Source organism: Prionailurus viverrinus, chromosome C2 (assembly GCF_022837055.1).
Source record: "Prionailurus viverrinus isolate Anna chromosome C2, UM_Priviv_1.0, whole genome shotgun sequence".
NCBI classification, from domain to species: domain Eukaryota; kingdom Metazoa; phylum Chordata; class Mammalia; order Carnivora; family Felidae; genus Prionailurus; species Prionailurus viverrinus.
This window is the reverse complement of record NC_062569.1, coordinates 77,146,980-77,172,771: the sequence shown is the minus strand read 5'-3', so window position 1 is coordinate 77,172,771 and position 25,792 is coordinate 77,146,980. Positions and strand designations below refer to the sequence as shown.

Below are 25,792 nucleotides of genomic sequence, written 5' to 3'. Positions count from 1 at the left end.
GCCAGTGACAAAAGATGGAACTGAGAGGAGGAAGCTTATTTAAAAGGGAATGAAGTTCCTTCATTCATTCATTCATCCATTCATAAGTATTTGCTGATACCCTCATGCCAGGCTCTATGCAAGGCACTGGGGATATGAATAAGTTTATAAATGCCAAGTAAGAAGTGACCCTAAAATGTCCAAGCTCAATTGTCCAAAAGGCATTTGGACATTACAGGGTGACAGTCCTTGTGAGGGCACAGAACTGGGGTAGCTGAGAAAGATGACAGAGACTGAGGAAGAAGAAGCGAAAACTGAGCCATGGGACAGAAACACAATTAGGGGGAGAGAGGAGTAGCAAAGGAGACAGGGAAGGAATGGTCAAAGGGGATAGAAAATAAGTAGGACATGGCAATTTCCTGGAAACCAAGATAAAAGATCAAAGAAGAAGGGTTCCATCAAATGCATTGTTCAAAAAATGAGGGTAGACAAAAATCCATAAGACAGTTAACAAGAGAAATCGCTGATGGCAAAGGAGGTCACTCAAGAGAACTTTTCCACCTTCAGTAAAGCCTAAATGGAACTCAAATTACCCAAATTACAGAAGTCAAAATTTTCTTACAAGAAAGCACTTCTAATTTAAAGGCCTTTGGGAAATGAGATCCCATCTATTATCATGCTTCTCAAACTGAGATACTTGAAACCACAAAATAGATCTGTATGCAACATCAATTTTGTTTGGAGGAAAATATATTGAAACAGAGGAATGCAAACTATGCATGAGCTCTGAAGACAAATCCTGAAATTTCAAGCATAGAATGTCTTATAGGAGGTTCCCTTCCAAATTCTAGGGCTACAAATTCATTCTCTCCTTCTTTAAAGGGGTTCTTGGGCAGAGATCTGAGAAGCACTGATGTAATGGCCAGCTATACTGAAATGTATCCTTTCTACTGAAATTCAGGATACCTAGAACTTAAAAAATAACTTTATGGGTGGCTCAGTCAAACATTTAACTCGATTTGGGTTCAGGTCGTGATCTCATGGTTCGTGAGTTCAAGCCCTGTGTCAAGCTCTGTGCTGACAGCTCAGAGCCTGGAGCCTACTTCAGATTCTGTGTCTCCCTCTCTCTCTGCCTTTCTCCCTCTCTCTCTCTCTCTCTCTCTCAAAAATGAACATTAAAAAAAAGAAAATGTCATGGAAAAACTATCTAGGGTTAGTGATTTTTGTAAAATCAATGGTCTACTCTGATGTCATGTGAATGGAGAAATTATCATCATTTCTTATCCTAGTGCAATTCTGATACTTAAGAGATTTTTACTGTTTAAAAGAAAATCAACTTTAAGAATGGTTAAAATGAACCAGCTTCTTTTCTAAGTGTTTGGGTTTTTAAACTAAAAGTTATATAGCAAACACCTCTCATATTCCATCTTATATACACTCCCTTACATTTCAAGGCTAAGAAAAAAAAAAAAAAGCTAATGCAACGCTAAACCTAGAATATAGAATGACAGCTCTCACAAGTATTTCATTCAGCCCAGGCTGTTGGCTCTCATGATTAAAAACAACTAACAGGGGCGCCTGGGTGGCGCAGTCGGTTGAGCGTCCGACTTCGGCCAGGTCACGATCTCGCGGTCCGTGAGTTCGAGCCCCGCATCAGGCTCTGGGCTGATGGCTTGGAGCCTGGAGCCTGTTTCCGATTCTGTGTCTCCGTCTCTCTCTGCCTCTCCCCCGTTCATGCTCTGTCTCTCTCTGTCCCCAAAATAAATAAACGTTGAAAAAAAAATTAAAAAAAAAAAAAATAAAAACAACTAACAACTATGGGGGCGCGTTATCACTTCTTTTTTTTTTTTAAATTTTTTTTTCAACGTTTATTTCTTTTTTTGGGACAGAGAGAGACAGAGCATGAACGGGGGAGGGGCAGAGAGAGAGGGAGACACAGAATTGGAAACAGGCTCCAGGTTCTGAGCCATCAGCCCAGAGCCTGACGCGGGGCTCGAACTCACAGACAGCGAGATCGTGACCTGGCTGAAGTCGGACGCTTAACCGACTGCGCCACCCAGGCGCCCCGCGTTATCACTTCTTAACACCACCCATGGCCTATAACTCTCGGCGGTCTCATTTTAAAGGAATTTTGACATTATCATATTTCGAGAAAGCAAATCTGAATTGATACTCTAGGGAATAAACAATACATTATTTTCTTTTCCCACTTGACCTTCATAATCATGAGATTGGTAGAATTCTCAATGATTCCCTTTTCGTCTTAAATATATATTCATGAATGTGAATTGAATACATGCACTTTGAATGTCAGGTAAGTGGAATTATTAATACCACCATGCAATTTGGTATTTCCTGAAAGAATTGAAGCATGTTTCTACAACCAGCAATTCAACTCTCAGGCACACCCCTTAGCAGAGCTTCTCAACTGCTGTGCCATGGTGCCCAGGTAGGCAACAAATAGGTTACAGGTGTGCCCAGATATGGCTCTCCTCAGCTCTCCAGCCAAGCAGAAGCTCCCAGGCCAGAGACACGGCTTTGTTCTTTTAAGGCAGCATGTGAAACAAACACTACCTATCATTTCCTATGTGTGCCATGACATGGAAAAGGTTGAGAAACATTGACAGAGAAGTTCTTGCACATGTATAGCAGATACGTATACAGGAATATATGTATATACAGGAACAATGTTTGTAGTATCTAAAAACTGGTGCATCTCAAATGTCTATCGATCAATTCATCTGCTAATAAATTCTGGAGTACTTGTACAATGCAATATTATACAGCAGTGAAAACTAATGAGCAATAGCTATGTGCATTGACACAGATAAATATAAAAATATAATTCTGAGTAAAAAAAAAAAATTCCCAGAAAAATACACATGATAGGATTCCATTTTTATGAAGTTCCAAAACATGTTAAACTAATCAATATACCATTTGGGGATACACAGTGTGTGATAAAAACCACTGAAAAAAGAAAATTAACAAAAAAAAATTCAGAACTTTAGTTACCTCTGAGGGAGCAAGAGAAGTTTGGGAGAAGAGAGGACTATATACGGTATATTGGAGGTAAAGGTAACAGAGCTTTTTTAAAAGTGGGCTATAGGGAAATGTAATATGTTTTCTACATAGTTATTCGATAAACCCTACAGATATTTTATAAACATTGTGTATCTACTCAATATTTAATAAGCATCTTTTATAAGAGCCCTACTTTGTCCAAAAGTAGACAGTGAATGCATGTGCTGTCCCTGTAATAGTATGAAGTACATGGAATGGCAGGGAACAGAAAGCATGAAATTCTACAGAACACTGCAGGTCAGGCCCTGAATCTTTCACAAAGGCCCTACAGACTCACACATGAGTGCAACAATAAGAGATTTGAAAGCTAGACAGTAATTAAAATTAAAACAAAATTTAATATGCTATCATTTTATGAGGCACCATATACACAAATTTTAACATTAACTAAAATATGGATTTAAAGAATCAGGACCGAATAAACTGCCAGCCTGTGGATGAATAACTCCTCTTGCTATTTTCTAAACAGTCAACATTTCATTGTGTATTTAGACCACACAAAAGACATTTACAGAATGACAATACTTTAATTCATCATGTATATCCAGCAAATGTTTGCTTAGTCAAATGCCTGTCTGTTTGTCAATGTCATTTAAGGGCAGGTTTATAAAGCTTCAAGAGCAAGAACTGGGTCTGTTTCAACTGATATGACTCCCAAGGAAAGCACAATGAAAACATTTTAAGAATTCTGTCTGTCCTCTGTCTCCTTTTATTTTAAGGACTAGACAGTGAAAAGCCATTTTTCTAAGCAGTGGATATTTTGCCAATATAAGAGATATAAGCACTTAACCTCCAATAGATTAACCTTAACCTCCAAATTAATTAAATTTATTATTTTTTATTTGAAATATAAAAGAAATCCAGTTTGAACTCTCCCTTAAAAAAAAACAACAACTAGCAGCAGATAGGTTAATGTTTACACAAAGCCAATTTTTTTCTCTTTGTTTTTTTTTTTTTTTTCCTTTAAAGTTTTAATGGATGAATGACCTTGCTGGAATTCCCCGTCAGTTCTGGAGTATCTGTTTGGAAATTTCAAATAGAAACTACTTTCACATGATACATTCGAATGGTATGCCAAGTGGTATCTGTCTCTGCACCTTCAACCTGGACGTTATATAACAGATGAATCAATAAACTTTACACAAAATGAAAGGCTTCTTTTTCTCCTTATGCTATTTAAGAAAAGATCACTTAAACGTGTTTGGCATTATATATTTATAGAGCCAGTTACACATAGAAAACCTTCACATATTTACCCTGTTCAAGAAAGTTGCCCTTGATACAGCTTCAAGTTATCAAAGACAGACCAGTTTTTAAGCATGTCAAACACTGAACATTTCAGGCTGAAATGAGAATCTGAGCCAAGAATTAATTCCTGTTAACTAGTAAACATTAGTTACACAAGTAGAATAACTATCTTAAGATCTAGATAATATAAGGCATTTTTATTTTGCTTTATTTTGGAATTTCTTAAAATACTTTCACTGAGAGGGAGTTATCTCAGATTTATTGTGCAAGGCTTTGGACACGCTGCCTTTTCCAGTGTGTGGCAATTATGAAACTAACTCGAAACCGCCAATAATCAATAGGGTCATAAGTAACAGTGGGGATGATTTAGAACAGAAACAAAAGACTTCCCCAACAAAAATTTTCCCCACACCTCTTAGTTTCACCCTTGGCTCTTCTCTCCCTCATTTTCAGAAGATGAAAGTACATTAAATGTTGCCTAGGATTTTAGCCCAGTCATCTATCCTGCTCTCAAAAATTGGTTCAGGATAGATAAAAATGAAACATTTCACAATCTGAGTTTCTATAGAACTTGTCAGTGTCTCAGAAGTCGAGATGAAGGGTAGAGTGAATGGGGAAAGACTATCAGGGCAAGTTCAGGAGAGGAATCACTGCATTTGAACATTGTCCCTAGACTATTTCTCTACCATTTTATAATAATGCCTGGAATCTTCTCAGTATTACAGGTTTCTTAAAGAATTTTAATCCATTAGTATGACATCACAATAGTTACAGGATAGAATTAGAAGCCATTGAATTGTTCCTCTTGCCCAAGCTCACAATGTTTCCTGTCGCTACCTACGTCTAGTTAGGAAGAACAATGAATGGGATAGTAATTCAATGTCTAACTGCAGCCCTGATTTTTCAGAGGAAGTTGGAATAAAAATGTGATGGCGAGAGGCAGGGAAGAAAGAAAACTTAATCAAATTGCTTTCTCTCAAGCATACCCCCTTCCATCTCCACGTCCCTGTTCTCATCTGGTTAGCAAAAAGGAAAAAAAAAAAAACTTTTGCTATTAGTTTAGAAATATTAGTTATGTAAGATAAACAATTCATAATTATTTCCTAACCTTTACATTCCAAAATGCTTTCTTTAAAAGTGGTGCAGGGGCGCCTGGGTGGCTCAGTCGGTTAAGCGGCCGACTTCAGCTTAGGTCATAACCTCTCGGTCCGTGAGTTCGAGCCCTGCGTCGGGCTCTGTGCTGACAGCTCAGAGCCTGGAGCCTGTTTCAGATTCTGTGTCTCCCTCTCTCTGATCCTCCCCTGTTCATGCTCTGTCTCTCCCTGTCTCAAAAATAAATAAAACTTAAAAAAAAAAAAAAGTGGTGCAGTATAGGGACACCTGGGTGGCTCAGTCGGCTAAGTATCTGACTCTAATTTCGGCTCAGGTCATGATCTCACAGTTGTGAGGTTGGGCTCTGCACTGGGTGTGGACCTGCTTAAGATTCTCTCTTTCTCCCTCTCCCTCTGCTCCTCTCCACTCATGCTCTCTTTCTTTCTCAAAATAAAAATAAAAAATAAAATAAATAAAAGACGCAACGCAATATGGACAGATGTCTTAAAGCATATTAGTTAAAACAATGGCATCTCAGGCAAGGGAGGGGATTTTAAGAACACCTTTTATGATTTTTAATATATTTTGGCACACATATATTTATAACCAAAAAGATTCCAATAAAGTTATTATCATTTTGGAAAAGAAAAAATATAAGCCATTCAATGCAAAGATTTTTATGTGATGTTACCTACCAAACAGTAAACTCTTAAATGTAAAAAGAAGTGTTTTGGCTTCTAGGATATAGTTTCATTTTCACAAATTAGGGAAAGTATATTCAGAGCCCTTTGTTGTTGTTGTTGTTGTTGTTGTTCAGGGCTTTCTCTTCTTGACCTCCTTTGTCCTAATGACTCCCATATTGATGTCTTCTGCTCAGACCTCTTTTTTCTTCTATGGTTAGTCTTGAAATTTCTTAACCAAAAACAGTAATAGCTAATGTATATTAAGCCAGAAATTGTTCTGAACACTTTACCTAATCAACTTAATCTTTACAACAACCCTGGGAGATACTTCCAGTTTAAAAACATACTGTTATCCCCACTTTACAGATTAGGATCTGGAAGCAGAGGTGGTTAATACCCCATTTGCAACAGGGCAGAGTAGCAAAATTTGTGTTTTAAGTAATTTGCTTGTCTTTTCCTTTTCCTTTGTTGTTGTTGTTGTTTTTTAAAATCTCTTTAGGAAGTATTCCCAAAGGAATGATACATGGAGGAAAAGGGTATGTGATTTTGTTATTTTCATTATGTATCTCCATGTTTTTTTCCCAGGATTTTTCTAATGCAGTGATTCTCAACTTATTGTCTCTGGACCAGCAGCATCACCATTACATGGGAACTTGTTAGAAATGCAAATTATCTATCAGGTCCCATCCAGCCCTACTAAATCAGAAACTCTAGGGTAAGGCCTACCAATATGTTTTTGTTCACACACACACGCACCTAATTTTTGTTAAATTACTCCTCTGGAGTGATTCTGATGCATATTAAAGTTTGAGAACCATTGTTCTAAAGGGTAATATATAGCCATCGGTTATGCAAAAGATCCCATTTGGCCACATATTCAATGTACTGAGGTGTAACTGCCTATCTTTTACTAATTTTATTGCATCTCTTGGAAAGGGGCACTCATTTCCACAAATATTTATTAAGCATCTACTATGTGCTTGAGAATGAGTGCTTGAAGAGCTAACCGTCTAGTTGGACAAGGAGAAACGTATTTTTTTATTATTTTTTTAAATGTTTATTTATTTTTGCGAGAGACAGTGTGAGTAGGGGGGAGGACAGAGAGAAAGGGGGACAGAGGATCCAAAACAGGCTTTGCATTGATAGCAGCGAGCCTGATGCGGGGCTCAAACCCATGAACCGTGAGATCGTGACCTGAGCTAGAGTTGGAGGCTCAAGTGACTGAGCCACCCAGGCGCCCCTACAGGAAGAAATTTAATAATTACAATGCCAGGTAGTAATTCAGTGACAGAGATGCACTGATGCTGAGGGGAAGTAAACTGTAGTAGGTTATGTCTTGATCTCTTAGGAATTGCTGTACTCTACCGCACCATTTGAGAAACGTTATTTTATGCCAGTATATCCTACCCCTCCCTCACCCAGGGCCCATGCCCCAAATCAGGGCATTACCATAGCAGCACTCACTGTTATACAGTGATTAACAAACTCAGCAAGGTAGTTCCTCCGTGGTTAGAATCCAGAGCCTGTGTAGAGAAAGGAGCCAGTGTCTAGAGCTCCTAAGAGTCTAAAGAGCTTTCCTATTCTACTCCACAGGTAACTTGACAATAATTCACCCTTTTCCCACCACTATCTCATGTTTTTCATGATTGTGTCAGATAGTTTCCAAAATACAAAAACTTTCAAATACCCTCTGTACCCTTCCAAGTTCACATTCTCCTCTATAATACTTTAATCACTATTCTGAATCTAGTGTTTATCAACCCCCCAAAGTACTATTTTTCGTCTTTATGAAAATGTATAAGGTGCTTTTGAAACTTATTTTACTTAACATTCCTTTTTGAGATTGATCCCTGTTGAGGTAAGAAGCTCTATAATGCATTGGTGAATTTATGCCTTTGAATGAATAGCCCAGCAAAGTTTATTCATCCATTTTCCTCTTGATAGATGTTTGGGCTATTTCTTTTTTTTCTTTCTCTTTTAAAATAGTGATGCAATAAGGGCATCTGGGTGGCACAGTCTATTAAGCGTCCGACTTCAGCTCAGGTCATGATCTCATGATCTCCTGGTAAAGGGGTTTGAGCCCCATGTTGGGCTCTGCACTGACAGCATGGAGCCTGCTTGGGGATTCTCTGTCTCCAGCCTCCCTCTGCCCCTCCCCTGCTTGCACACATGCACGTGCTCTCTCCCAGAAATAAATAAGCATTTAAAAAATAAAACAGTGATGCAATGAACATTTTAATAGATCACTTCAGCAAATATGAAGGGCCGCCACATTTTTAAAAAATGTGTCTGAGTCTTCTTTCCCCTTTTTTATAGTTTATATTTCTCTGCTAAAATTCTTCATCTGTTCATGCTCATGTCCTACCTTTTCCACTAGATTCTTTAACATACTAGTCACAATTAAAGTTCCTGTCTGATAGTTCCAACATGAATCATCTCTGGTGCTGGGTCTGTCCGTTGCTTTGTATCTTAAAAATGGATGGGGTTTTTTTCATATATTTTTAAATTTTTGATTGAATGCCACACACTGACTACAGAATAACCATACAAACTAGGGAAAAGAATAGTAACTCTTGGAAAAATGTGCATGCCTATTCTTCTGTCCTGCAACCAGGTAAACTGAAATTCCAAAGAGACATAATCTAGTCAGTAGGCGAGCTGGTTTTATTGTTGCTATAGTTACTTTCTGTGCCTCTTCCTCCAGCAGTGGGCAACAGCTACTTTGTGCTTAGTGTGGACCCCAGGATACTCAGGTTTTATTCAGTGTTGCTGCTCCACACTCAGCTTTCAGTGGTCACTGCATGTCTGTGCCACAGAAGGGGTTCCTTCTCTGCATCCTTGCCCCTTCTGAAGAGATAGACTGCTGTTGTTTGTTACTCAGTGTTAAGTGTATTCGTTCTCTTGGTCTGGCCTCAGTCTTAGGCAGGCCCTATACGTCTATGCCTCAGGTATAGACACTCCCAACCCGCCGTGGCAGTGAAACTCTGCCTTGTATCTATAAGGGAACACTGCAAAAAAACCCTCCAGCACGCCAGACCCCATACTAACCACAAGTAGTAGTAGCAGCAGCTAATGGTGGAGAGTTTCCTGTACCTCCCAGCGCAGAAAGCTTTTGCTTCTACCTTACCCTCAGAAGCAATGAATCTTTGCCTGGACCCTGAAAAACAAAGTTTCCTGTCCCTTCCCCAGTGGCTTAAGATTTTTGCTTCACACAAGAAAATCATTGGTGGGGCACCTGGGTGACTCAGTCGGTTAAGCATCTGACTTTGGCTCAGGTCATGATCTTGTGTGAGTTCAAGCCCTGGATCGGGCTCTGTGCTGACAGGGTCAGTAAGATGGCTAAATAGGAAGCCCCAGATCTAGCTCCCCCAATGAGACACTAACTTAACAATATATGGTCTAAAAGGCCTGTATGTGGCCTCCAAAAACCAGTTAAGAAGTTGTAGTACCCCGGAAAAACTCACACCCAAGAACAGCCACATTGAATGGGTAAGAAAGCCATTTCATTTCACCTGTTGTAGCCCTTTCCCCAAGGTGGTACACTTCTGTGTGATCAGAAGTAAACACCCAATCCACAGCAACTCCATCAGAATGAGAAGAACAGAACATTCCAAATATTCGAAAGACTGCCTGAGAGACTGGTTTGTCTCATCTGACTTGGAATGCTGAGGCATACTTTGGATGGATGCCTTGGGGTCACTGGAAATGGGAGAACACAGAGTTGAGCTCTTGCACCAGAAAGCCTACAATACCACAGACGAACATCAGAGCGAGCAAAAGATTACCAGCTCCTGAAAAAGCAACTGGAGAACCTTTCTAACTGGGAAGGCACGCAAACAAGCCCAGAGAAGATGTATACCCATGCCAAGTTTGAGAAGTCTCCAGAATCTTTAGTTGGCTGACTGATGAAAGTCTCCCCGTGTATGAAGCCAGTCCATAGAACTGAGAGAGGTAGCTGTTTTTTCAAATGCACACATCCCAGCAAAATTCCCTGAAGAAACAGAAACGTGGCCCAAAGTCAAGGGAACAAAATAAATCTTCAGAAACTGATCCTGAAGGGATGGAAGTGCATGAATTACCTGACAAAAAATGCAAAACAATCATCTTAAAGATGCTCACTGTGCTAAAAGAGAGCATGGTCCAATAAAAGAAATTAGGAAAATGATGCATGAACAAAATGAGAACACCCACAAAGACAGAAACAGAAATTCTAGAGCAGAAGAAAACAAATGGGAAAATCCCCAAATATGTGGAAATTAAACAACACTCTCTTAACCATGGTCAAAGAAAAAAAATCACATAAGAAATTAGAAAACACTTTGAGACAAATGAAAACAGAAACACAACATACCAAAATTTATAGGGGGCAACAATAGCAGTGTTAAGAATGGAGCTTATAGCAGTAAATGCCTACATTTAAGAAGAAAAAAGAAAGAAAGGAAGAAAGGAAGAAAGAAAGAAAGAAAGAAAGATTAAAAGTTAAAAAAAATAAAGAAAAAAGATCTCAAATCAATAACCTAAAGAACTAGAAAAAGAACAAACTAAACCCAATTAGCAGAAGGAAGGAAATAATAAAAATGAGTGCAATAATAAACAAAATTTGGAAAAAAATTAAAAATTAACAAAATGAAAGGCTGATTTTTAAAAAGATCAACAAAATTGACAAGTCTTAGCTTCATGAATAAAAATTTAAAAAGAGAAAATTCAAACAAAAATCCAAAGTGGAAGAGGAGATACTACAACTGATACTGCAGAAATAAAAAAATCAGAGAGTACTATGAGCAACTATCAACTGTATACCAACATGTCTCCTCGTATTCTTTTTTTTTTTTTTTTTGAGAAACATGGAGCATAAATGAGTTTTCAAAAATTTACATTTTCATTATTGCTCTAAGTCTAATGTTGGTTCAGTTCTCCTCTTTCAATCCTGAAAAGCAGGGCAGAACAGAAGATTTTATTTCAAAAAGTACCGTTTATGTCCAGGTCAAAGATAGAAAGGAGAAAGGTAAAAAAGAAGAAAAAATCAAAGAAGAGCACATTTTGCCAGTGGAACCCCACCTAGCTAAATATTCTCATCTTTTGCTTCAAAATACCAGCCTTGTTTAACAAAGTACTGCAGTTAAATGAAAGGCTTGCAGTCTACACTCACACACATCCCCTGTTTATCTCTGACCTACAGTGATCTCCACAATTCTCAGACTCAGTTTTAAATGGCAAAAAGACAAAACAGAATTGGGAAAGAATACATCGCATGAACACAAAGACATGTACTCTATGATGTCCCATTTAACTTCACACACACACAAATGCACACACACATGCACGCACATACACACCAGGTAACTTTCATTTTGGTTACTATATCGATGAAAGATTTCTTGAAGTCTAATTCATCTGCTTTACTCCCAATCCTTCACCTCAATTCAATTGTTAATTATATAAAAGTCTATTTCTTTTTTTCCAGTTTTATTGATATAATTAACATATATAACCTTGCATTGGTTAAAGTGTAGGGCAATCATTTGATACATGTATATACTGCAGAATGAAAACTTTTTTTTTTTTTTAAGTTTATTTATTTTGAGAGAGAATGAGTGTGAGTGGGGGAGGGGCAGGGAGAGGAGGAGACAGAATTCCAAGCAGGCTCTGCATTGTCAGGGCAGAGCCCTATACAGGGCTCCAACCCACAAAGTGCGAGATCATGACCTGAGCTGAAGTCGGACTTTTAACCGACTGAGCCACCCAGGCACCCATGAAAAATCAATTTCTAAGTTGCCAATTCTCCACCTCAAGAGGAAGGAGGCCATAACCACTGGAATCTCATACTATCTCGTGATTAGAGTCAGAGAAACTAGAATAATTAATGTCCTGGTAGGTTTCTTTGACAGTGGACTTTCAAAATTATTCCATTACTAAGTTTGAATCAACCTTAGAAATGTCCTGCACACAATATAAGCATGGTGGCCATGACTGTCATCCCTCAGATGTAGCAGAGGCTTTATTATGGACAGACTGTTCATGTTTTATACCAATGGAGAATTTCCTAATACAGATAGCAAGTTCTTTCTAGGAGAGTAATTTCATGGGAGCGCCTGGGTGGCTCAGTCAGGTAAGCATCTGGCTCCTGATTTTGGCTCAGGCCAAGATCTCATAGTCAAGCCCTGAGTTTGGCTCTTCACTGACAGCATGGAGCCTACTTGGGATTCTCTCTCCCTCTCTCTGCCCCTCCTGGACTCATGTGTGTGTTCTCTCTCTCTCTCTCTCTCTCTCTCTCTCAAAATAAATAAATAATACATTTTTAAAAGAAGAGTAATTTCATGACTTCCTATTGTTAAATCAAGTAGGTTTTCTGGGTTTCTATGTATGACCCCAATGTCTGTGACCTGTGCCACAGAACAAAGTTCATTATTCCAGTCCAATGATCATTTCTGATCAAGTTAAATTCTTTAATAAGCCAAATTTACAACCTGCCTCTTGTTCTGGGTGCTGGGGAGAAACAATGCTGAATAGTGTGTCAGTCAGAGGTAAGTACCATGGAGAAAAATAAAGCAGGGAAGGGGAAGAGAAATGTCATGGGGTGGTGATGAGGTTACAATTTTAAATAAGATGGTCAGAGAGGGACTTATTGAGGGGACAAACCATGACGTGAAGGAACTGAAGATGAGAGATTAAACCCACATAGATATCTAAGGCAAGAGCATCTCAGGCACAGGGAATATCAAGTACCAAGTTCCCAAGGCAGAACAGAGATTTGTGTTTCTGAGGGTCAGCTAGGAGACCATCAGATGATCAAGAGATAAGGGGAGAGCAAAGGCAGCTCAGGTAAGGCCCTGGAGACCATCATAAAGACTCTGGCTTATAAATGGAATGAGATGAGAGGCAACTGGAAGGTTCTGAAGAAATTACATAAATTAGAAGAATGTACAGTATCTGAAATATCTAAATGAAAAAAGTGGTAGTTGTGGGAAGCATTAGTCTGCAAATATTTACTGAATCCATACTATTTACTAGGATTTTCCTAGGCACAGAGCCCAACACAGGGCTTGAACCCACAAATCTTGAGATTATGATGTGAGTCAAAGTCAGATGCTTAGCCGACTGAGCCACCCAGGCACCCCTAGAGTTGTGTTTTTTGAAGATGACTCAAAAGAAATTAGAGTTGTATTTTTAGAAGATGACTCTACGGGCACCTGGGTGGCTCAGTCGGTTGAGCCTCCGACTTCAGCTCAGGTCATGATCTCTCAGTTCATGAGTTCGAGCCTGCGTCCAACTCTGTGCTGACAGCTCAGAGCCTGGAGCCTGCTTCGGATTCTGTGACTCCCTCTCTCTCTGCCCCTCCCCTGCTTGTGCTCTGTCCCTCTCTCTCAAAAATGAATAAACGTTAAAAAAATTTTTTTTAAAGATGACTCTAAAAGCAATGAGATTAGAGGAGTAAGGAGTGTGTACAGCAGGCCAATCAGCTATTAAAGAAGTGAGGGCAAAGATAATGGAGGTGTAAATAAGTGTAGTGGATGTGGGACTAGAAAGACGTGGAGAGTTTGAAAGATACTTAGGAGAGAGAAAAGACAGAATATGATGATGGATTAAATTCCTGAGAGTTGAGGAAGAAAGTCAAGAATGGCTGAGGTTGCCTACTTTTCTTGACTTTTTGTGTAGATAGATCCTATCTCCTTCACAGAGAGAATATAGATACCGATGTGATTCCTTCTGCAGAGGAGGAATAAGAAAAAGCTGATCATATATGCTAATAAGCCTATATGCCACTGCTGCCAATTGTTATACACAAATTGCACAAGTTATGCAATTTGTTCTGTTTCCACTGATGTATGAAACTTGGCTATGACTGTTCAGCAAAATGAAGCAGCTGGATTCTACATCTTAAATCTTCTGATAAATATTCATGTTGCTAGTATTATATAGATTTATATAATACAAATTATACACATGATTTAAGCACATTTACATTATACATGCTTACAAAGCAGGGAACATCAATGTTTTCTACAGCATTCCATCAAAGTTTAAGTAAATAATCCCAAGGCACCAAATATAAATTTTCAGTACACTATAGCACTAAAGAATTAGTTCTTTAAAAGTCACCTTATTCCTACCAATGCTGTCACCAAAAAAGTGGATTATCTGTTTTTAGGAAAAGTTGAATAATACTGGTGACTTACTTAAGTCATTAAAGATAAATTCTCTTTTAGAGACCATCAAACTCCTAGTCGGGCTAACTATATTCTCTATAGCCTGTCTCCCTGGAGTCCTCAAACAATTTTAACCTAAATGGGAGTTTTTTGTTTTCCATTAGGCCAAGAAGATAAAAGCAAAAGATTTTTAAAAGAAAATACATTTGATACAATCTTTCTACTAGTATGAGGTTGAACCAACCTTAAATGTTTTTAACATTTAAGAGTTGATGTGTCAAAGTTGATGGTATTAGAATATTAAATAAAATACCCAGAAGGCCTAGAGGCTTTCTTTGTGCTCTGAAATGAAAAAAATCTCATTAATTAGGCTAAAAACCAGAGTGATATTAATCGTCAATTCCTTTGTCACAAGTAGCAGTAGTATGAAGTAAAAAAGAAACGGTGTCCTAAGAATCCAAATGGGTAGAAAAGCATTAATGCGAAAATAAGACACCTGGATCAGCGACTGCAACTCATAGGAAAAAAATGCATTTTATTTATGACGAAGTACACAAATACAAACACACACACATTCACACATACATATTACTGTACTCTTACTGTGTGGGATGCAGGGTGGAATTTTTTGCTCTACGTTCCTTCACTTAAAAAAAATGCTGGTCACAACTTAGTAGGCAAATGTTGTGAGCTACGAATGTATTACAACACATAACTGCTCTAGAGCAATATAAATGCTAACTTACAATTTTAGGGAAATTTACAGTTTTCCTCCTTCTTAGAATTAGCCTGCAAGAGTACTCTGAGTACTCAGTGAAAACAAAAATTAACATAGCCTTGTTCCCATGTATATAGCCTGGATGTGGTGTCCACTTTCAATGTGCTTAAATCATCTACCTTCCCAGGCCCAAGACCTGAGGGAATGACTTGTAACAGGACTCTATGTCTATACTGCACATTTATATAAAAGTCCTTTTTATATACATTATTTCATTTGACCCTCACAACAACCCTGGAAGGTAGGCAGGGAAGATATTATCAGATTTACTTTACAGATGAAATTAAGGTTGAGAGGGTATGTGACTTTCCCAGTTACAAAATATCTAGTAAGAGGCAGAGAATAAGCATCATTAACTTTTAGGTCAAGGGCTCTTCTCTCTAAGCCACTGACAATATAATCTGACCTCAAATATTTTTACTACTTCACTCTCACTGCTTTTTGTTGATTCAGGTTTTTATAGGCTACAACAAAAGACCTGATTCTAAACTTATCATGCCCAGTTTATGCTTCTCTACTGATGAAAACTATGGCCACTGGATATATATTCTTTTGGAAGGTACTGTTCCTTGGCTCCAATCTGAAGGAACATAAGCAATATGAAAGACCGTAAAGGCCAAGGAAATTGAAGAGAAATCAGAGGAAAGGACATAAAATGGAATGCTTTGGTGGATTTTAGTCCCTGTAAGCTTTTACTTTTGTAAGAGGATTCAATGGAGAGCTTTAATGCAGATGAAACTTGAGGCTTTTGAAGAGGATCTAAGTCTTGATGAAGTTATTCAAACTCAAATCTTGAATGCATAATGATGGAGGGCCCCACGGTCTTCAAAAATGTGTACTTGATGCTTAAAACACACACACACACACACACACACACACAAATTCTACTAGCAAGCCTAATCAATTTTTTTAAGGGTTCTGAAAAGCTTTAACTCTTTGGCCAATAATTAGTCAGACTACCAGATACCATGCTGAAAGAATAGAAAGAGAAAACCCAAGTGAAATAAAGAAAAAGAAAAGGAAACAAAGATTTTAAGAGATATAGTATACAGAATGGCTAAATATGCTCACTGGCTTATCTAATTAATATTCTTCACTTCAAATTGCAGAAATCAAACTTCTTATAGAACCAACCGGGGCTGTAGTCAGATAAACTGACTTAATGATAATTTCCTGAATCTCTCTGATCACTAGCCACGGTATTCGATAGTCTAAAACAGCTTTTGATCTTTGAAAGCATGGCCAAAATATTTGTTGGAAGAGACAGCATAAAATAAGGTTGCTTTTGTGGGGTACAGAAAGAAACTGAACTAGGAATATTATGGTTTGAAAATATTTAACAAGGGAGAAAAGACAACACCATACAGTGGAAAAATTCAGACCAGTTTGCAGGTTTTAATGAAAAACATATAGTAAATCTCACTGACTACCTTAGTGCTCGTTTCTTTTTATTTTATGTGCTCCTATAAACCTGCCTTTTTTCCAAGAAAACTTTTAAGCTTTTAAAAATTAACAATAATAATAGCAACTAATATATACTGATTTTATACTTTGTGCTGGGCACTACTCTAAGAATTTTATGTAGATTAATTTATGTAACCCTCACAACAATCTTATGAATTTGATAATTGTGTTATCCTCAATTTACAAAGGAAGAAACTGAGGCACACAAAAATTAAGAAAATCTGGTAGTTTACCTGGCTGGTAAATAGTGGAATTAGGATTCAAACTCAGGCCCTCTGTCTCAAGACTATCAACCTATACCCACTAATATAAAACTGGTTTCAGTGCAACAAAATCGACCAAGACTAAGGCTTTCTTCAAATCAGCATTCTGCCATGTCACAATCTTTCACTGCATGTTCTGATTAGAAAGGATAGTGACTAACTTCAGTTTCCAAACAGGAGTAATGTACAATCAGTTTCAGCAGTCACTACTCCAAAGTGACATCCTGCAGGAATGTCAAAGGACTTTAAAAATAACATACCACTAAAATATTAATAATGGTAGGGGATTATAGGTGATTATTTCTCTTTTGGTGATATATAAATATAAATATATATATGTCTATATTTATATCACCCCAAAATATATTTCTGTATTCTAGTTTTTGTCAAGTGGACATGGGTCACTTGTATAATAAAAAAAAGGCTGTTACACATGTCATCACCATTATTAGCATGGATATATATTGAACTTACAATAGCACTTGGCCCACTCACAATTTGCTGCTTCTAGCATACTGTGGGGTAAGATACCAGTCAATTAAGCCCATTAGAACTATCTTTTAAAAAAAAGTCAATAAACTGACTAAGGACCTAAGAAAAAGCCTATGGGTTTTGCGTCTTAAAATTTGGCAAGTCAGGTAATTTTTAAATTTACTTCCTGGTTTAGGTAAGTTGAGATTAGTGGGTAAGTGATGGGTGGATAAGTTAGCTATCAGTATTTAATGACAGGGATGATACAGGCACCTGGGTGGCTCAGTTAGTTAAGCGTCCGACTTTGGCTCAGGTCATGATCTCGCCGTTCCTGAGTTCAAGCCCTGCATTGGGCTCTGTGCTGACAGCTTGCAGCCTGGAGCCTGTTTCAGATTCTGTGTCTCCCTCTCTCTCTCTGCCCTTGCCCTGCTTGCGCACGCTCTCTCTCTCTCTCTCAAAAATAAATAAATATTTAAAAAAACTTTAAAGACAGGGATGATAGAATGTATACTCATACTGTGATAAATACTTCATTGCAGTATAAAAAGAAATTTTTAGGATTTGAAAGGAACCTTTATAATAATCTAGTACAATCTCCCATACAATGAGAATCCCCTATACAACAGTCCTGATGTTCAAGGTTCAATCTCTGCTTATGCAGCCCTAATGACCTCAAGTTCACTGCCTCTAGACACAATCTGCTCCCCTGCTGACTAGTTTCCTACCTTTATTTGGCCTCAAACAACAGACAAATATGCTTCCTAGCCTACAGTTTCTCCAACTCTTCCAAAGTCTTCTATTTTCTGAACAAAATGGTCCAGTCCCCTCCATCTAGATCACCACAGTTATCCTTTTACATAATCACAAAACTGATTAAAAACAATTCTTGTGTTCTTCAAGGTATAAATAACAATGAAATCAGGTTCTGTAGAATAATGTCTTGTTAGTTAGTGGATCTAGTTCATCCATCTTGGTCATACACAATTGGAAAGGTAGTAAAGACTTATGGTCCGAGCTCAAATTCAAATTGAACAGCCATATATTTTTGAGTGCTCCTTTCTTTTCTCTTCCCCAAAACAATACCACAGAACAGAATCTTAAGACATACCTTCATCCATAATCTTACATGTAGCTAGATTTTAATTTTCTCTCAGGCTTCTATCTACCTTGCCATCACTGGAACTTGTGAATGATCTTAAAACATCCCAAATTCTTTAAGTTGCTCTCATAATCATGAATTAGCCCACGACAGGCCCAGCTCTGAGGTCTTAAAATTCTGACTTTTTTTTTCTCCTGTGCTAACTGGATATCTTTCTATCCAGAACTTCTGGTTTTACAGAAAATTGTATACACATTATATACATTATTATTGTATACATTTATATACATTTTATATACACTATGTGTAAAATAAAATATATATGCATTTTATAAATCCATATCTATATGCATAGACAAACACATATACATGTATCTTCCCCAATTCTGTGTTATCTACATGTAACTTTCCTGTTCACCTGCTCCTTTCTTTCTATGTGTTACCTTTACCATATCCATCTTGACTCTGGAAAACACAATCTACCCTTGGATTCAATTCATTGCAAGAAAAGGAGTCCAACTCTAGGCATCCTGCCCAATGATTTCCACTTTGTGGCTTGTAGTGATTAATCTCATTGACCTCAAGAAGCAAAGCATCATTTAACTTAAAGGATTATATGCAAAATACTCTGCCAAAGTATGTATAAAACACCTAACATACCATAATCTGTTCTATTGCATTAATCATCACTCAGTCCCCCTGATAAGTGGCCTTCATTTTGATTTCATGAAATACACAATCGGTGGTATCCTAGAGGTATGTATCTTACAAAGCCTATTCTTAAGCAAGTTTCAAATAAAATCCCTTTACTAATGAAGATTATTATATCTTTAAATTTCTTGTATTCACCTATTACTATTCCAAATTTCCCACAGTGAAACTGTGGAAAGACAAAGATGGCTAGAGAAGTAAATGTCACGAGAAATTTTTGCTGAGTCCCATGACAAATAATCAGTCACTTCAAACTATTCTTTGTGGTTTACTGATTGTGCTAACAGAGAGAATAAGCCATTCTTTGAAATGTTTTAAACCAGCTCTAAACATCAAGACAAAGTAAAAGAATAACTAAGATTTGTCTAAAGAGTAGAGTCCTTCAATTGCAATTCAAATAAAACAAAGTCCATCACATTCAGTAATACTGAGAGGCTCAGAAGAACCATGCCCATATAATGCAAACCTAGCTTGCAAAGAAAGGTAACATCCATATTACCTAGTGAGGTCAGCAACATGCTATAAATTCTATGTGAGTATAAATTCAAGATTAAAAGCCTATAATAATATCATCAAACCTTCCATGCAGCTCTGACAAAATGTTACCTCACTTAGGCAACCCTACTCCCTCTGAATGATGCAAATAATTATAAGGACAAAAGTCATAGGAATATTTGTTGGCTCCCATAATTCTTAAATTAGGCTGAAGCCTTGTCATTTGTTTGTTCTTTAGTATTATAAAAACATGTTCATAATTGAAAATTCAATCCACCAAAAAGAGTATACAGAAAAAAATATGTCATCTTCTTACTGTAAACCTATAGTCCCATTTACCAGGAGTACCTGTCAATAGTTTCTCACATAGATTTAAAGAAATTTTGCATGTATATATATAAATGTATGCTTTTAAAAACACAAAGTGAAAACATACTATACAAAGAGTTCTATATCGTTTTTTTCTCAGTTAACAATATATCTTAGAGGTTTTGCCATATCTCTGCCTATGAATTTGCTTCGTTCATTCTAAGAGCTACAAAGTACTACGTTGCATGAAGGCATTTATTTAACCAGACCTCTACTGAGGGATGTTTAGGTTATTCCTACTTTGCTTTTTTAATTTTAAATAATATGGTAATGATACCTTTATATACAAATTTTTGTATGCAAGCACAAATATGTATGAAAGATGAACTCCTAGAAGTACTGGCTGGTTTTGGAATTGAGCAAATTCTAAAAAAGCACTCAGTGTGTCTACAAAGGAGACCAGGAAAAACTATAAGTTTAATGCTTAGTGATTAAAAGGTGCTGAACATGATCACAAAGTTAGAAGTTAAGGATTTGAAAGTTAAACTCCTAAGCTAGGAAAGGTGAAATAGGAAAAAAAAAAAACAAAACAGAAAGCTTACCCCTGGGACAGAAAGATAAAAGGCCTGTAGAATGAATCATGTAAGAGATTTTTTTTTAAAGGAAAAAAAAGAGCATAAATAAAGCAGGATAAAGGGTGAAAAAAAAGAATTTTTTTTTTTTTTTTTTACTTTTCTCGCTTTAACCTAACATATAAAGTAAAATTGGCCACAAGATTTGGTACATATATTATTACAGAGCCAAACTTGGATGTGAGATGATTTAAATGACTATCTGAGGCCCTATTGCTACAGGGTATCCCCAAGTTGATATATTCTATCAGGCCCTAATGTGCTGAGGGATCTCCCAAAAAAAAGAGGGTAGAGCAGTAATCTTCCAGGAATAATATAACTTGCCAATCTCTTTAATTTCTGATCAATTTTATAGGGAATGGTAATCATTGCCTCATATATACAGAACAAACTTCTCTCTGGAAGGTCTAGATTAAAACATAATTTGAAGAGACTCATTCTACATTTTCCAAACACAATCCTACAATCACCTAGACCAATCCAAGGCTGTTCTATTTCTCACCTAACATAAAACATAGTCAACAACTTACCTTTCCCAAAGTGCTAGGATTTGAATGCCACAATACAAATTGATTCATGTTTTTGTCCAATAATGGTCGGTGGATTTCTTTAAATGAAGTCCATGTTAGAGTCCATTGATATCAGTGTTCTGCAAAACTGAAACCTCAAGAACGTCAATGCACATACTTAAGTTACCACTTGGGCACTAACTTACTATGAATAATAGTTATGATAGTTATTATTATGAATATAGACATTTAGATATGCAAAATCAGTGAATATGACCTTGGACAGCAGAGTGAGGTGGCAAAACTATATTTTCAAGTAAGACATTACTATTAACAAAATCTAGAGGATCTCAAAACACTGCTTTGTACCAAATTTATATGTATTCTAAAGGTGGCACCATAGTGAGAACATGTAAAGATGGTAATGATTTGGATACCAACACTTTCCAGAAATTGGGAAAACAAGTTTTAAAGGCAGGCAAACTTTTTAAATTTAAATGACTATAAAAATGTATTTACATGTCTACTTTCTAGGTTTTTTCAACCTATTTTTAAAAATATCTTGAATTTCTTTTTTACGATTTTATTTTTAAGTAATCTCTACATCTAACACAGGGCTCACACCCACAACCCTGAGATCAAGTCACATGCTCCACTGACCGAGGCAGCCAGGTGCCCCTTGGATTTTTAAATCTAAAAATGCTTACTAGTTTCTTCTCTGTAAAAACAAACAAAGGCATACATTCAGGCTTTCCTATTCCATTATATCCAGTCTAAAAAGATTCTAGAACCTCTTAGGAGCTACATTAGACAGCACAAAGCCCATAAACAGAATCACTGCATCCAGATAATGATTCATGCCCAGATCCCATTACACTGCCTGATGTGTCCGTCCTCCACACTTTTTCTCATTTGACAATCGAAACCAATCTGGTTACAGCACCTGTTCTTTAGGTCTGTGCCCATTCTTCGTCACATTTAAGACACCTAAACAAATATTTTATAGAGAAGACAATTTAATCTCCTGGGAGTCATTCTTTTGGATGCCTCCTACAACTGTGTGTAAGGAGTTGATGTTATGTGAACACACCAGGTGAAATCTCTGACTGGACTTTTATAAATTAATATTTTCATCTTTGTTATGAAATAATTCTTATTTACCTCTCAAATGTAAGAAGTACCCCAATAGAAGAAAGAAAACATGGAAAAAATGGAAAGCAAGTTACATTGCTGAAAAGAAAGCACTTATATCACTAATTAAAAGTTCCGTGCTACACCTGCAGCTTACCGTTTGATGGCCACCTCCCCCACCTACCCCATCATTACCTGAAGTTCTTCCCAGAAAAGTAAAATAATCTGAAAGAAGCTAAATTAGTCGCCTTATCCTTCACGCCCACCATCGAAAATATTAAGACAAATATTTCTAAATTGCAATAACCCCACAAAACAACAATCGTGTTCTGAATACTCCTTCAGCATCCTCGTAATTCACAGGCTAGCAAACTAAATTGGAGTCACTTCCACACTCAGGTAGAGATCCTGAAGTTCGGGAGAAGTTCTCCCTTCTCAGTGAGAATCTGGTTCGTGCGTTCATATTAAATTATTCATTCATCCAACAACATCTAAAGAATGCCCAATAGTGGCAAGGCATTGTCCTGGATTAAGAGGTGAAGTACCTGTCCCCTATTAACGGAACGGAGGCGGGGGTCGGAGTGGGTAAGAAATGAACTCTAGATCTGCTCATCTCAATGCCCAGGCTCCACCTCTAACCCCAGAGCGCCAAGGCTCAGGAGCTCATGAACCCCCGGCGATGACCAATTCCTGAAGTCTCAACCTGTATTTCCTCGACGACCTGGGTCCTCACAACCCGGTTCCCAAAGTTCCTCGCACCCGTGTCTCCCCGGGCAGTCCCACGGCAAGGAGCTTTTCCTCCAGCCTAACGCAAGCCACCTCTCCCTGCCCAAACTGGGGCCTGCAGCAAGCTAGGCCGCCAACCTCAACTTCCACCCCTGACCCCGTCCAAGTTTGGCCCGCAGGTTACCTGCCCCGGATCCAAGGTTCCAGAATGACCACAGACGCTCCGCCCCTCCCATCGCGACGCCCTCCACCACCAGGGACCGCCTCCAGGGCGTAACTTCCTGTGCATCACTTCCGGCCGAAATTCCGCTAGGCCAGGTAGTCCCGCTCAGCGCCCAACCCCGCTAGATGTCACTTCCGATTTCTTCCTCGGTTTCCCCCGGATCCCAAAGCGTTCCTGATCCTATTTATCGGGTTCTCTTGCGGCCAGCTTTTCTAAACGGTTGTATAATCCAGCTCGGAGAAGTTCATTTTTTGTTTTTCAGACTTCTTTGCCAGCTTCTGCAGGCTTCTGAAGTTTCTTATGCTCCCTCTGTGTCTTGAACACAGATTGTTGTGATTTTACCGATTTCTCCGCGCCGTGGAGTGCTTGGGAGCGTGGGCTGCTGTGCTGCCAAGTTCCGAATGCTGCCTCTCACTTGTAAGAGTGTTACCTTGGCAAGTCACTTAACCTTTCTGTGCCCGTTTCGTTGCGAAACAGAGATGATCCTCTACCTGGAACATGGAGGGGGGTGTATTTCTTGAGATTATACATGTAAAACTCTGGCTCAATGAGGCTTAACCATTAAAAGCACTCTCTTGTTTCCTGTTGGAACGTGTAAGTAGTTAGGAAAGCTGGAACCGGTTTTCCTGTTATCTGTTATATCCTCAGCATGTAATCAAGTGATTAATGATACTTGGTACCTTCCTCTGAACTGTGAGCTCCTCCAAAGGTGGAATTTTGTGTAGGAACATACTTCAACCCTATTTGAAATCACCTACCTGCTTGGTTATTATGCTAGATACTGGGAGAAAGGTGAATAAAACCTAGGTTCTTCCCTCAAAAATATGGAGATAATAAATTGTGGAAGAAAGAAAGTTAACCTAGGAAAAAACTGGAGACCAGTTGAGGTGAGAATTTATCCTTACAACAAAAACCTCACAGAATGTTAGAAGTGAAAAGAACTTTAATTTAGTTGACCTCTTGATGTTACAAGTAAGGAAAACTGAATCCAAAGAAGCAACTGACTAAGAGTCACACAATTAATGGCAGGGCTAGGACTAGAAGTGGAGTCTCAAAATCCTCACTACCTTCCTCCATTTCCCAAATCTGCCTCAAGGTGTTAATTAGGTAAAAGCAGGTTCACTTTCAAGACCTTCACTCTTAAGTGAAAAGGACTAGGAAAATCCCAGTCCAAGAGAGGCAGGAGCAATGTAACCTAGCAGATGTCACATGATTCTGAAGGAGCAATGTAACCTAGCAGATATCACATGGTTCTGATGATCATCTATCTGAATGTTCTGGTCTGGCACTGCTGAGTTCATTTCAAACACAGTCCCCTCTCGCCTGGCATATTTCTTATATTTACCCAGAACTGAGGGATTAAGTATCCACTCCTGTGAGTTCTATCTTGTTTTTATTGGCTGGATAAGAATAAGTAACTGATCCAAGCAGTAACCAAAGGTTAACAGAAAGATTGTGAATGCATTGCCAATGATTTAACAAAATTTTATTTAGACTTCTTTATTTCTAGGAATTTCTCGTAAATATTTAATCTTTGTTCTAGGAATATGACAAAGCTAGCATGGTATTATTATTGAAATGTCAGTAATAAGTCTATGTTCCAAATAATCAGGTAATTCCATAGACCCATGGAATAATGTAAGTGGTGTGGATGAAATTTAAAGTTTTTTCCAACTCAATCATTTAAAAAAGTCCATGACATTTTTAGTGTATCTATGGACCATAGGTATTAAATAATCTACTGAAAATCACAGTTAGCCAGTGGCAGTCAATAGAGAACTGATCAGAATCTAGAATGACTAGTTCTGACTAGAATCTAGAACTGACTAGTTCTAGAATCTAAGCCTCTTGATTCCATTCATTCATTTATTCATTCATTCAGGAGAGACACCATGCCAGGCATTGGGATACAAATATGAATAAAATAATCTGCCTTCGAGGAACTTCCTATCTGGTGTGGGAGGCAGAACTTTTTTTTCTTAAGATTTTATTTTTTTTAATATAATTTATTGTCGAATTGGCTTCCATATAACACCCAGTGCTCATCCCAACAAGTGCCCTCCATTAAGTAATCGCTACATCCAACATGGAGCTCGAACTTACAACTTCGAAATCAAAAACCACATGCTCTACTGACTGAGTCATCTGGGCACCCCAGGGAGGCAGAACTTTTAATGGAAAAAATAATTCAGTGTTAATATCATCATAGGTTCATCTAGTTCCTTCTTTCAATCAATATACTTTTGCCCTTTTGCTACCAAAATACTATAACTTGATAAAAATAAACACAAAAAAAATGTTTTAATTATATTTAAAATCTTTCAAAGCACATTTTTAAGAGTTTGAAACAATAACAATTCACATAGGTCTTAGAGTCAACATTTGGGTTCTAAGCCTACATCTGCTATTAACTAGCCATGTGAACTTAGACAAATCACTTCATTTCTCTGGGCCTCAAATTCCTCTTTAAGGTCCTTCCTGGAGTAAACATTTTCTTGTTTTGTGTAGTAGAAAACAATGTATTTCCCACTGTGACTACTAGGTGAGATGCTTTCTCTTCCTCCTTCCCTCCCTCCCTCTTCCTTTCATTCCTTCCTTTCTCTCTCTCCCACCTTCCCTCTGTCCATCTCTCTCTCTTCCTTTCTGTCTCTATCTCTTCCTCTCTTTCTCTTTCTTCCTTCCTTCATTCCTTCTTTCCTTCCTTCCTTCCTTCCTTCCTTCCTTCCTTCCTTTCTTCATCTGACGAAG

At 37.9% G+C, this 25,792-nt stretch overlaps 1 protein-coding gene across 7 annotated transcripts in view; it reads right to left on the bottom strand.

Annotated features, from left to right (window-relative positions):
* The window catches only part of MAP3K13 (mitogen-activated protein kinase kinase kinase 13), a 175,336-nt gene extending 152,251 nt beyond the window's left edge, over positions 1-23,085 (bottom strand). For 6 of the 7 annotated variants that reach the window (XR_007155484.1, XM_047874196.1, XM_047874200.1 and 3 more), the window contains exons 1-2: positions 23,006-23,085; positions 20,986-21,112 (exon numbers count right to left, since the gene is read on the bottom strand). The gene's annotated coding sequence lies outside the window, so the exon portion shown is untranslated. Of the gene's footprint in view, positions 1-9,945; positions 10,078-20,985; positions 21,113-23,005 lie in introns of all 7 variants that reach the window. The other variant, XM_047874198.1, reaches the window with a different exon arrangement.
* Between the last annotated feature and the right edge of the window lie 2,707 nt (positions 23,086-25,792).